Raw genomic sequence first — 13,557 nt, forward strand, 5'->3', positions numbered from 1 at the left:
GCCTACACAGATGTTGCATAGTGTCATTTCAGAGGAATCTGACATCTGCTCCAAAGATAAATCAGGCCTCCCAGTTAGATGCACTCCAATAGTGATCAGAATTTCAAGAATTAAAGGTGTAGCTCACCCAAAAATGAACATTTGTCATCATTCTCCCCCCACAAGTTGTTTCAAACCTGTACAATATTCTATATTCTGATGAACACAAAAGAACATATTTTGAATAATGTATGTAACCAAACAGTTTGTTGTCCCCACTGCCTTTCATAGTATTTTTACATGCAAGCCAATGGCTACAGTCAACTGTTTGAGTACCCACAATCTTCAAAATATCTTAAAAACTTTTTTTAAACTAAGAGTGATTAAACTATGGCAATTTCCATTTTTGGGTGAAAGGTCCCTTTAAAAAGACAAGAATACCTAACATCACAAACAGAACTGGGCAGTATAATGAATAACAATAAAATGTGTTTGGCGATGAGATGAAATTGGCATCCATTCTAAATCACAAGACACCTCCCGCTCTCTCTCTTGTGAAGCCAACATGGAAGTGAATAAAAATGTATCATCGACTGGCCGCTTGAGGCTGGCTGCATAAGGCAGTCAATCCCATAGACTCCCCATGTTAAAATACCCAACTGTACAACAGAAAAAAAAATGTTCACCCTGGTGCAAAAAATTATTTTGGTCTATATAGCTAATTAATAGGTGCGCTCTGCACACTTTAAGCTACAAAAACACACTTCAGGAGTCTACGGGTGACGTCACGGACACTACGTCCATGTTTTTATACAGTCTATGGTCTAGACGTGCAAAGTTAGTAGAGAAAGAGACAAATCCCAACAGACTAAAGGTTGTAATTAAAGCAAAAGGTGGTTCAACAAAATACTGACAAGGGGGTGATCCTTTTTTCAAACTCATTGATTCTGTTTTTTTTCTTCCCTGACATGTTGGTGTTATATCTTTAACCTGTAAATCCAGCTGGACAAAACAAAAACTGTGTCCATCTTCATTTCAGACTGCAAAGCAACAAAATGTGATTATTTTAAAGGGGGGTGATTATTTTCTATACCCACTATACATGTTGCTAAATTAAAACCAGAATAATCCTTACTAGCTAAATCCATTCTGGCTTTGTTAAAGACACAGACCGTAATAACTATGTTCCAGTAAATACATTATTATGTTATTCAGACTGTGAGCTGATTTTGTATGTAGTTTAACCCAAATTCAGTAAATATATGTATATATATATACTTAAAAAAAAAAATAAGAAAAACTTTATGGATACCAAAAACTAACAAAATGTGGCTTTTCACATATTTGGACAGTATCTGTCATTCTTAAAAACAACAGTTTAATATTTCCCACAAAGTGTAAGTGTACTGCATAAGTTTGGATACTCAGTACGACAACAGGAAATTCAGAATTAGCCGTCTACATTTTTTGTTATGTGGCCACTGAGCCAATGTGACGCCCATTCCTGCACGGCCCCCCACACACTTCCTCTCACTCTCATTTCCCCTCTGACCTGCATATCTGATGATACAAGCCTAGGAAAACAGCCTGGTTAAATCTAGCTATTTAGAGAGGACAAGCAGAAAGGGTCACCCCGAGCTCTATGAGTTGTGTTGGGACTTGGTCTTGAAATGGTCCTTTTAATTCTGTTGCAACATGAACACTGCAACAATATTAAAATAGTAATTTATACTATTTATCTACATTAATAACAATTTCAATTAATAGTACTAAATTAATAATTATTTAAATTTTTAAAAGTGCTTAATATTGATTGCATAATTATTCTTATTCAGCTACAATATAACTGTTTAAATAAAACAAGTATGTTTAAAGTAATTTTTAGTGTTCCTGCAGCTTTAGCTTTTCCTGCGTTTTAGCTCAATGGTAGAGCATTGCATTATCAAGCGCAAGGTTGGGGGTACGATTCCCTAGGAACACATGATAGGTAAAAATTGTTAGCCTGAATGCATTAAGTCACTTTGGATAAAAGCGTCTGCTAAATGCATAAATTTAATTTTATTTTATTTAAAGGGACAATGATTCAACATATTAAAAGGATTAAAAATAATCTAATCTCAATACTGCTAACTAAAAATCTAAAGCAATTGTTAAATTTAATAAACTGTGCAATGAGACTATGAATGATAGAATGCAATGACAGAAGACAGTCAGATAGGAGTTCATGGGAAAATGAAAAACATCATCATCAATCAACAGAAAAAAAAGAAAAGAAAAAATTCTTCTAGAACAGCCAAATGTCAACGAATCTCTTTTATCATGCCTGAACTGAATATGACTGTATGAGAACATCAAGAGACACAGTTTGTATCACAAAAGAGCTCAGTAGAGGCATGTCATTTTCTAATTAGAGCTATTTCTTGAGGCCGATTGTCAGCTACGCGAGACAAGGATGCACAAACACAACGTATCATTTTCATACCTGAAACTGAAGTTGCTTTCAGCGGCGTCCTCATTCACAGGTCCTCAGGCCCCAAGCGCTCTGGAAAACACATTTACTTGGGTTACTACAATGTGATTTTAGGTTAAAAGAAATATCATCAATTAAAACTTCCAGGACAAGAAGTGAATCTAATCCAGGTCATCTGGTAAGAAAATCCTGACATGCATGTTAATATTAAAGTCAAATTTATTTATACCCCAAGGGGGTTATACAGAAAGAAAGAAGAAAAAAAAACAATATGCAAGGAATAACTGACAACAGAATGTTACAAAATAAATGTAGAAAGCAAAACTAGTAGAGTGACTGTTGAAAATATACAATTATATCTGAATTTTTATGTAATTGCTTTTAAAATGAATAAAGAGTTTTGTTTTTCTTCAGTCATGTGAACCATATATCAACCAAACAGCCCATCCAGCCAATTAAACTGAAAACATTTATTGCAAAAAAGTAAAATAAAGCAAATTTTCCACAATGTTTTCTCTCAAAAACATTAAAGAATAGCATTTAATTTTTTGCATTAAATGATTTTGTTTTTTTGTTTTGTTTTATGCACCAATACACAGTAAAAAAAATTACTCCGTAAAATATATTTACTCAAACATCAAAAATGGACAACAACGTCACACTGGTAATGTTTTGTGTGACAAGATAAATTACAGTTTTATTACTGTGATTAAATCACAGTTTTACACTGGTTCATTGAAAGTCAATGAACACTTGACAGAAATGAATCTCTAATTGCGTAATTTGGTACTGAGGTTTACATCAGAAGCACCATTTAAAACATTTGCATGCTCATAACCTGAAACATAATGAAGATTCCAACTCAACAGTGAAAAATAACACATCAGGATGGTATAATGTAAAACATCACATTAGCATCTGGTTTATGAATTCACTTTGTCTGTATAAACTCCAAGTGAACTCCTGTTTTGTTTTGTCTACCATGAGACACACTTCACAAGTTATATTAATATTAATAATATCAGTCACCACATTCACACACGGTCTTCTCGAAAATCACCTCTTTCAGTCACAACTCAAAGCAATTGTTCTTCCAGTGCCTAATTAACACAGAGCAAGCGACAGGTCTCCTCCCTCACAGTTACCACAGCACTGCAGACACACACTGTGACATTCTACTCATTACAATCAATGACTGTATGAAGTGTCAGGGCACTGAAAAAGGGACATTTTGGTTTTTTATTAAAGAAGGTAAAGTCAACTGTAGTTTGAATGATAGCTGGTACGTGTTCAGGGTAATAAGCAGTAAGATAAAATTTGATTAAGGACACACTGCACCATAGTACTAAATAAAAAACTATTTTAAGCGTTATCAAATGTCACAACAAAAGAAATTCAAGAAATGTGCACTGTTCTTCAGAAAAATCCTTCAGGTCCCACAAATTCTTTGGTTTTCAGCATCTTTTGCTTATTTGAACCTTTTCCAAAAATTAGAACTATGATGTTAATATTCAACTTTGCACAACTTTGCACACGCTCACTGATGCTCCAGAAGGAAAAACAGTGCATTAAGAGCCTGGAGGTGAAAACTTTGGAATGGAATGAAGATACATTTTTTCTTAAATTGCCTAAATATATTTTTTATTATTATTTAGTACTGCCATTCGGAAGCTACACATGATACTTACATGTTTCCCAGAAGACAAAATAAGTTCAGTTTACCCTGATCTTCAAATTCTAAAAGTTTTCTCTAGGATAGATCAGTGTGCCACGATGAGCGCGATTTCACCAATCAAACATCCTTAAAATCTATATTTTTAATAATAATGTTGATCCAGGATCAATAAAAGATGTAGATCCAGGAACATGCCGTACTTGGCAAAATCACGGTGACCCAGTGCGCCACACTCAAATGCTCCTTAATGTATTAATGTCGATTGATAGGATACATGAAGGAATGTTTTTGTGTGTGGGGAAATGGCACGTCATATTCTTAACATTCTTCGCGTTCAGGGATCGTTTATCAGGCCAGCAGACATTATTATTCATTTTGGATTGCAAAACTGTATTCTTTCTTTGCAAACGTGTTCATCGACTGCTGCAGTCCCCAGTACTATATAACATTGAGTGATGTGTGTGAGCATGCGCTTTAAAACATGTTCTTCCCTCTTTTGTCCTCCTCCTCCCCCTCCTTCATCAACTCTAAAAACTGACAACTTTGACCCATTCTTCATTTATAAAATTACAAACCTCAGTGCACAATTTGCAACACCACAAACTGTCAAACACACCAGCAAACATACACTGGTTTTCATCCTTCTCTCCACTCTCTGAGGCAGAAATCTCTAAATTGATCCTTTCCAATCATACTACTTGGCCACATGATCCTATTCCTGCTCATCTCCTTCAAGGCATTTCTCCCGCTGTCGTACCTGCACACACATCATTAACATCCCTTCACACTGGTGTTTTTCCCTCAACATTTAAACAGGCTTGTATAACCACACTTCTTAAGAAACCCACTCTTTACCCAAATGTTTTCAGGGCTGGGAAGGTTACTTTTAAAATGTATTTCACTACAGAAAAAAAAGTTACGGACCGCAGCTCTGATTGGTTGTTTCTTACCGGGAGCGGTAAGAGAAACAACCAATCAGAGCTGCGGTCCGTAACTTTTTTTGTGTTCAAAGTATACAAAATGTATATAATAAGCAAGTACACAATGAATCCATTTTCCAAACCGTGTTTTTAGCCTGTCCTGAATCTCTAGGGTACACCTATAATAAGTGTTTATATTCTGACTGCCTTGCTCTCAGTTGCTGAGCCCTAAGACTGGCAAGAGTGGCTGCCAAATCTTCTATACTTGTCTTGCTGGATCTGTCCGCTGCTTTTGATATGGTGAACCACCAGATTCTCCCATCAACCCTATTGGAAAATGGCATCTCAGGAGTTGCATGCCAGTGGTTTGAGTCTTACCTTTCAGATAGGTCCTTCAAGATATCTTGGAGAGGTGAGGTGTCCAAGTAGAAACATCCAGCTACTGGGGTGCCTCAGGGCTCAGTTCTTGGACCACTTCTCTTCTATGTCTACATGGCATAACTAGGTTCTGTCATTCAGAATCATGGCTTTTCATATCACTGCTATGCTGATGACACTCAACTATACCTCTCATTCCATCCTAATGATCCGATGATAGCTGCTCGCATCTCAGCATGTCTAAGAGACATTTATTGTTGGATGATGAACCATCACCTTCAACTCAACCTGTCCAAGACAGAACTGCTTGTGGCTTCAACAAACCCATCACTTTATCAAAATGTCACCATCCGGTTATGCTCATCAACCATAACTCCTTCAAAAACTAAAAAAAGCTAAAACTGCCAGGTTCTGCAGATTTAGCTTTATACAACATTAGGAAGATCAGGCCCTTTCTTTCGGAACATGCTTCACATCTCTTTGTTCAAGCTCTTGTTCTGCCCAGGCTGGACTACTGCAATACTCACTTGGCAGGTCTTCCAGCCAGTTCCATCAAACCTTTACAACTGATCCAAAGTTCCGCTGCAATATTAATCTTTAATGAGCCAAAAAGAAAGTATGTCACACCTCTGTTCATCAATCTGCACTGGCTACCAGTAGCTGCTCCCATAAAATTCAAGGCATTAATGTTTGCCTACAAAACCCCACTGACTCTGCACCCCTTTACCTAAATTCATTATTTCAGAGTTATGTGCCCTCTTGAAATTCTTTCATTAACTGTTCCTTCCTGGTGGAATGACCTGCTGAACTCACTCCGAGTCCTTAGTCATCTTCAAGAAACAACTAAACAGATTTGAAACTCTAACTCTAACACTTTCGTCTCTATTTTAATTCTACTTTATCTATTTATCTACATATATAAATACATATATATGTGTGTGTGTGTGTGTGTGTGTGTGTGTGTGTGTGTGTGTGTGTGTGTGTGTGTGTGTGTGTGTGTATAAATCCCTTGCTGCATGTACTGTGTTAGACTAACCGAGAATTGTCATTTGCACTTACATATTGTTACTCTTTTGTTAGTTTTGACTGCTTCTATTGTCCTCATTAGTAGGTTGCTTTGGATAAAAGCGTCTACTAAATGACCACATTTAAATTTAAATTTATAGAATGGAAAATTTGCCTTGTATCCCAAAATTTTAAGGGTGCTGAAAGCGATGGTGTCGGAGAAATGATAAGAGGTCTTATAACAATACTCGGAATTGCATTCTCTGTGCTGACTTTGAGAGGAAATCTGTGGAAATGGATTTAAATTGGTAAAATATATCAGATTGGTCATAGTACTACAATTATATGTGCTGAAATCAAATTAACCAAAATATTCAAGTCAACCCAACAAACAAAAGGCAAAAATTTAAAATAAAAAGGTTGTATGCAGTTAAGTTTCAATACCATTTAGTATCAATACTGAGAAACCAGAGCTCCAGAATACAGAATAACAGGTCTTCCCAATCAGAGCAGTCTGTCATTTGAAGAACTTTTTTTTTTTTTAAATAATGATGCTCTGAGGGGCTTTATAATTTCCACCTTTATACATTTAACATGCGAAAGCTGATTCAAAATCCATCACCTTCAGCCCACTTTCCAGATGATTTGTACAATGTTGGTATTCAGTGTTTAGAACGACCCATCTCCTAATGTCTGCACACTCTCATCATTCACAGCATAGAGTATTTTTCTTGGAACATGGATTGCGGACAACAGATGTTGTTCTTTGGACTGGGCTTCTTGGCTTGGTGCCTCCTGTTTCATGAGTGGCAAAGATGATGAATCAATCAGGTCTAGACTAGCAGAGTATGCTACAATGATCTCCTCTTCCTGTTCTTTCAATGCACTAGCCTCACTAAATCTCTAACAAATGTCTATAAACACTTGGGTAGTGGTGGGAATATTTTGGCATCTAACATTTCCGGAATCGGATTCCAAAGCTGATCCTCAATGCTTATCAATATTTCAGTGTTTGAATGGCTTGTTGTTTAATTCTGTGTGAAGATTCAAAGAAGCCACACAAACATGTCTGCTCTGATGTGCCAAAAGAAACAGAAAAAAAAAAATATATATATATATATAAATATTATCAGAAGAGGCAATGCCACTTTAGTTCAGAAGACACTGCACAATTGCATAAATGAGTGTGTCACAGAACAATGAATCATTTCTCTTTCCCGACCCCAGTATGGGGCCAATCTGGTTACAGACGACAGTCCCAAATGTGTCATTAAAATCTAGGAAGACTTATAAAAATCTACTAGACCAGTGGCCTCAAACTTAAGTATCTCTTAAGTGTAGTTTATCCTTTAATCTTGGTCCACAAAAACCTGGTGACTTTATTCATGCTGGTTTAGTCTGGAATGTTATCTAGTTTCCTTATTTAAAAAAAAGCAACAAAAAGTGAGTTAAATTATTAACTTAAGAGGGAAAACACAAATGCAAGAGCTTCAAACTGGAAATAACTGTTCTTATACAGAACACAGCTCATGAATGGAGGTAAAAGAGTGTCACTAATGATATGGAGAGACATAAACTGGGCAAATGATACGGTTCATAGTTTGTATCATATTCAGTAGTTAGTATTTCATGTCGTATTCTATTGCTATAAATATGGTGGTTTATTTGTGTTCTCTTTTGTCTGAAACTGAGCTGTAATTGAACACTGACTTGGAGTTATAAATAGACCATTCAGCTCAAATATTCCCCTCATCAGCACTACATGAACCTTTAAAATTTACTTATTAACTGAGATGTAGAATAAATCTAACATGATTTTTTTTATCTAAACTAAATATGACAATCAAACCAATAAACACAGCTATCAAAGCAGATTTTATTTAGCGATTCACAGGAAAATGGCTTTATTTTCTAGTACTTAATAATTTAAGGTACATTTTAAGCAATTAATTGCTGTTCCACCATAATGCATAAAATTTAAGTTTCTAGAAAATAATAGTAAATATTGATTATTATGGTAAAGTGTAATATTCAAGGAATTAGTCCATATGTGTTTATAGGTTCATAAGAGATTCAGTTTTCCTGTCACTGCCATTCAGAGAGCATCGAGTAAGGGAATAAACATAAAAAAATAACTTTACAGAGAGGCTTGACAATACTTCATTATTAACAAGCAACTGAGCTGAGCGTTCGGTTCTTCTGGCCCATGCTCACGTTTGTTAACGACTGGAGTTACACAGCAACACAACACAGCAAAGGTTCATGTATCGATTTTTCTGCAAAAAAACTAAAGTCATTTATTTTCCAGGTTAATCTAATACCTTGACTCAATATAGCATATGACACTTAGCTCAAGATTCATTCTCACACTCTTCATGGAGAATAATACACAATTATATATAGAAAATACAGAATAGTCAGCCTTTTGACAAAGTTCATAATTAATATTTGACCATGTATATTACTAGGGACCATATATATTAAATAAAAAGGAAAAATAAGTTAGAATTGTGTGTGTGTATACACACAGACACACATCATATTACATATAAATTGTTATATTATTATGTTTAAAAAAAGGAATTCTTTTTCTGCAGTATTGGTAGTAAAAGACTCAAATTTGAAACCTGCGCTGTCTGACTAAATGCAGGATCATTTCTAATGATTTGTGTGCTCACACTTTGCGAATATGTCATCAATATCTTTCTGTGAGGTATTAAGTTTATGTCTAAAGTGACTGGGGGTTATGGGATGCTTTTTTTAAAGATCATTATTTTGTGTATTTGGTTTAACAGAATATGTTGACATGCTTTAATGTTAAAAAAAAACACATTATTTTTCAAATACTGTACATAGGTCCTCTATGACCTGCCACCCTCAAACACGTTCCTTTCTACAATGTCCCTCCTTCCAACAAGCACAGTCTCCTCTGATTGGCCAGCTGACCCAGTGCATTGTGATTGTCCGAACACCACAAGCACTCGTAAATGTAATGCCCATTTCCAAATTGGGAACAGAGTTGAGTGACAGACACAGTGATGAAGCTCATATGTGTTTGCAGTACACAAGCCACGGACGGTTGAGACAGCTGACTCCGCTGTGTGACCCTCTCTCTCTCTCTCTCTCATAGAGATGCGCAAAACTCTGCATTTGAACATTCAATAGCAAATACTTAAACTAATAACAAAACATGCTTACAGTAGCTGATTCAGAAGCGCCAGATTGTTGTGGCAAAGTCAGAATGACCTCCTCTCCTATGTTCACGAAACTGTCATTCATAAAATGCATTGCTGTTCTGTCGTAAGTAATCTTAAAGATTCCTAAAAGCATCTACTTTTGGAAGGCCAAATAAAGTGCTTTTGCCTTGATACACACAGCATCTCCCGGACATGACTGCTTCAACATTAACTGTGTTACTGAAACCACGCCTTCTGGGGCGGCATTACGCAGATATTACCACATAGTGACATAGACATGTGGGGACATGTTTGAATGAGGTGTTTTAGGGGGTTATGGCAGAGTCTTAACTTTTAGAACGAAAGTCTCTTTGGATTTGAGACTTCAGTCTTTGCAACTTCACAGATCTTCATGCTTGTAACACTCCAAGGAGAAAGACATTTTTTTTTAAATCGCATCATGTGACCCCTTTAACATTTCATTGCTTTAATTCAATTTATTAACTTTCATTTTCAATATAGTTTGTTCAATAGGACATTAGTTCTTGCTGTAAAAATGTCACTGCCATTGGTATAAACTACTGAAAATTTTGTAAAATGACAACCCTAGTTTTCAATAGAGGCCGAAGAAAACCAGCCAACCACTAGAAACTGTTCAAGGCAAATTAGTAAAAAAAACAACAACAACACAATTATTACCATCAGAGCAAATGGCCGATTCATTATGCAAAAGACAGAATTGTAAAACATTTCAATGAAGAAATGAACTAAATTTCAATGAAGAAATGAGCTAATAAACTAAATTATATAAATGAATCCCAGCTCATAGAATGACCATTAGATGACCATTTATCAGTAAGAGCTCGAGATTAAGTGCAAACGATTTATTTCCAGAAAAATATCTGACTGAATTCCACCTGTTTGGCGATATCTGCCACAGGAAACGTATTCTCAATGACCATCACAAGAGACACAGAAAGTTACAGAATACAGCATCAAAATACTGCATGGTATCGCCCCTCACCTCAACTGTGCATGCTGCATTCTCCAGAGTCATCGCCCCAAATGGGTCCCTCCGGTCGCCAAGGAAACTCAATCTAGCTCACGTCTCGCTCCTCTTCCTCCCGCTCCTCCTCCACCATTCAGCATGTGAACCTCAAGGCTATCAATGACCTGAAACAAAAGCAGGTGGATGGAAAAACACCACCGTCATTGGCGCCGAAACAGCTCACTGCCAATCATTCAGACCTGGGATTAAGTGTCAGCGAAGACACGGCGGGACCCTTGGGACAACCAGAGCGTTTCTCAAATGAACGTCTGCCTGACTGCTTTGCATTCATACTCACTGATTCGCTCACTATAACGCCGACCCCTCGCGGTCCCCATGGGCCGGGGCAGAGACGCAGGCATAAAGCAGTTAGATGCTAATTAAGGTGTGTTCCATCCAAAAAAAAAAAAAGTGGCTTGATTAATGGATGTGAGGGACAGCTCTGCGGAAAGCTGGATATTCCCCTGACACTGCACACCAAACAAACTGCCTGGCACACAACGAGACTCCATGATGCTTGGGGGGGGGGACTGCAAGAATAAGAGTGAGAGCTTAAACGTATGTGATGGCGACTCAAGACCAATCTTAAAGTGTTTCTTTGCCAGCCAGTTCTTGTCTAAGCAGATCTATCCTAAAGTAAAGAGTTTGATTGATAAAAAGATTGAAAAGAAAAAAACAGATTATTGTCTGGTTCAGTTTTATTCTTAAAATTCTTCCAGCTTGTCATGTATGAACAATATATATAAAATAAAAGCCCCAGTCTTACTTTCTCCCACTCATGCCTTTACAAACTTGTAAGCCATTTGTTTTTTCAAGGAACACAAAAAGTACCCAAGTATAAAAATGACAGAATCTTCCATTTTTGGATAAAGTAATCCTTAGTTCAGCCAAAACAAAATACAAATTCTGTCATCAGTTACTCACTCCTGCATCATTTCAAATCATAAGACTTATTTATGGTTAAAGGGGAGCTCAAAAGTGCTTGCTTGATGCACTGATGAATGTTTTATATGTGAATGAAAGCATAAAGTAAATATGTTGATTAGATCAAAAAAATAGTTCATCCAAAATTGAAAATTATCCCATAATTTACTCAACCTCAAGCCACCCTAGGTGTGTATGCCTCTCTTATTTCACAATAAACACAATCAGAGTTATATTAAATAATACTCTGGCTCTTTCCAGCTTTGAACTAGCAGTGAACAATGCCTTCGTTTTTGAAGCTCAAAAAGAGCACATGATAAAGGTATCCATACTCCATTGGGTTAATGAATGCCTCCTGATGTGAAGCAATGGATTTTTGTAAGAAAAAATATCCAAACATAAAACTATAAACTATAACTCGCTTCCCGCAGCTGATGTACGAGAGCATTGAGTCCCAGCAGAAGGGTGACCTCTGACCCAATGTATGATGCAGGCTTAGAAGAAGCTAAGGTGATAAATGACGAATGCAGAAGCACACTTTAAGATGGATACTAATATAAAACCAACAGTATAGCCAAAACAACTCACTCTAAAGAGAGGCATCAATTTTTTACCTTAGCTTCTGCTACGCCTACGTCCAACATCAATACTCGAATCTCTGGAGAATGTGCGTACAGCAGCTGCCGAAGGCCAGCAAAGATAGTTTAGAAAGTTTTAAACATGGATATTTTTTCTTATAAAAACCCATCACTCCACTTCAGATGGCATTCATTCACCCCTGGAGTCTTCTAGATTACTTCTAGCATGGATACTTTTATCATGCACTTTTTGGAGCTTAAACTAGGGCAGCGAGTCAGGATATTATTTAATAGAACTGATTGTGATTATCTGAAAGAAGAAAAGCATATACTTCTCTCAATCAAGAAGCTGGACCAGAAACAAAAAAGACCGGAATCGGTCCATGAGCCGGAATCGAACTCTTGCCTCCTGCATGGCCACCAAAGCTTTACACAAAGCTCAGACTTAACATTAAAAAGTTTTAAAAGGTTAAATCTTTTAAATATGCATGAAATTACATTCACTGTTTGTTAATGTAATCTAATTCACTTACTCTACTTAAGAATGGAGAATCCGGCTGACCAGTGAGCACACTGAACAAAGTGCTGCAAGAGCAATAAAAGCCAAAGGAAATCAATTACATGGCTGTTTTAGCAAAGCAAGACTGCAGTTCTGTATTCCTGGATAGTTCCATCGGAAAACAAGATAAGGAGAAACAATAAGCAGATGCCGCAGCTAGTGAGTCTCAAAGACAGCAGCCGGTTTCCCAGGCCCATCAGCGTGATTGATGTCAATGAAGACACAATGATTGTAGAAGTGCAACGCTTTAATCAAGAATGTACAAAACAAAGAACAGGCCAATATTTAGCCCAGCCACAAATGATTTAGCACTGGCTGAAGAAATCTTAAGTTACTTAAGGGCTGTAATGCTCAAAGCTCAAAAGGCCTTTCAAGACTCTTCCCATTCGTCACTTAAAGACCAGACACCCATGCTGGGCAGGCTTGCACTTTGGCTAATGGTGTCTGGCTTTTGACTAGCATGAAAGCACTGGAATCAGATTAAGGCGTTAAACTTGCCATTATGTATTGAAGACCACTGCACAGCAGGTTGTAACACGATGGGAACTTCTCTAGCATTATTAGGGAATCATACTGACAAACTGATAGAAATATGTTTTCTAGGGCTGTCAGTTTAATGTGTTGATTCACTGTGACTACTCAGAGAAAGTAAGTAATTTATTCAATTAATCATGTCCCTTGATGCGTAAATAAATTCCATAATAAAGAATGCTCCAACTATCACACCAAATCAAGCTAGAAATGTGGAAACGGCAAAGCACAGCATCTGTACAAGGTGCTTTAGGCATCTGTGGATAAGACTCCCTTTGAAAGCCCTGCTAGAGTTGTGTTTGATTACGTGAAAA

General features: G+C 36.9%; 1 protein-coding gene across 5 annotated transcripts in view; it reads right to left on the reverse strand.

Annotated features, from left to right (window-relative positions):
• Positions 1 to 13,557, reverse strand: part of LOC128026493 (tight junction-associated protein 1-like) — a 91,118-nt gene that overhangs the window by 39,315 nt on the left and 38,246 nt on the right. For 3 of the 5 annotated variants that reach the window (XM_052613693.1, XM_052613695.1, XM_052613691.1), the window contains exon 2: positions 2,462 to 2,521. The gene's annotated coding sequence lies outside the window, so the exon portion shown is untranslated. Of the gene's footprint in view, positions 1 to 2,461; positions 2,522 to 10,627; positions 10,777 to 13,557 lie in introns of all 5 variants that reach the window. The other 2 variants (XM_052613692.1, XM_052613694.1) reach the window with 1 other exon arrangement.

This window comes from Carassius gibelio, chromosome A13 (genome assembly GCF_023724105.1).
Source record: "Carassius gibelio isolate Cgi1373 ecotype wild population from Czech Republic chromosome A13, carGib1.2-hapl.c, whole genome shotgun sequence".
NCBI classification, from domain to species: Eukaryota; Metazoa; Chordata; class Actinopteri; order Cypriniformes; family Cyprinidae; genus Carassius; species Carassius gibelio.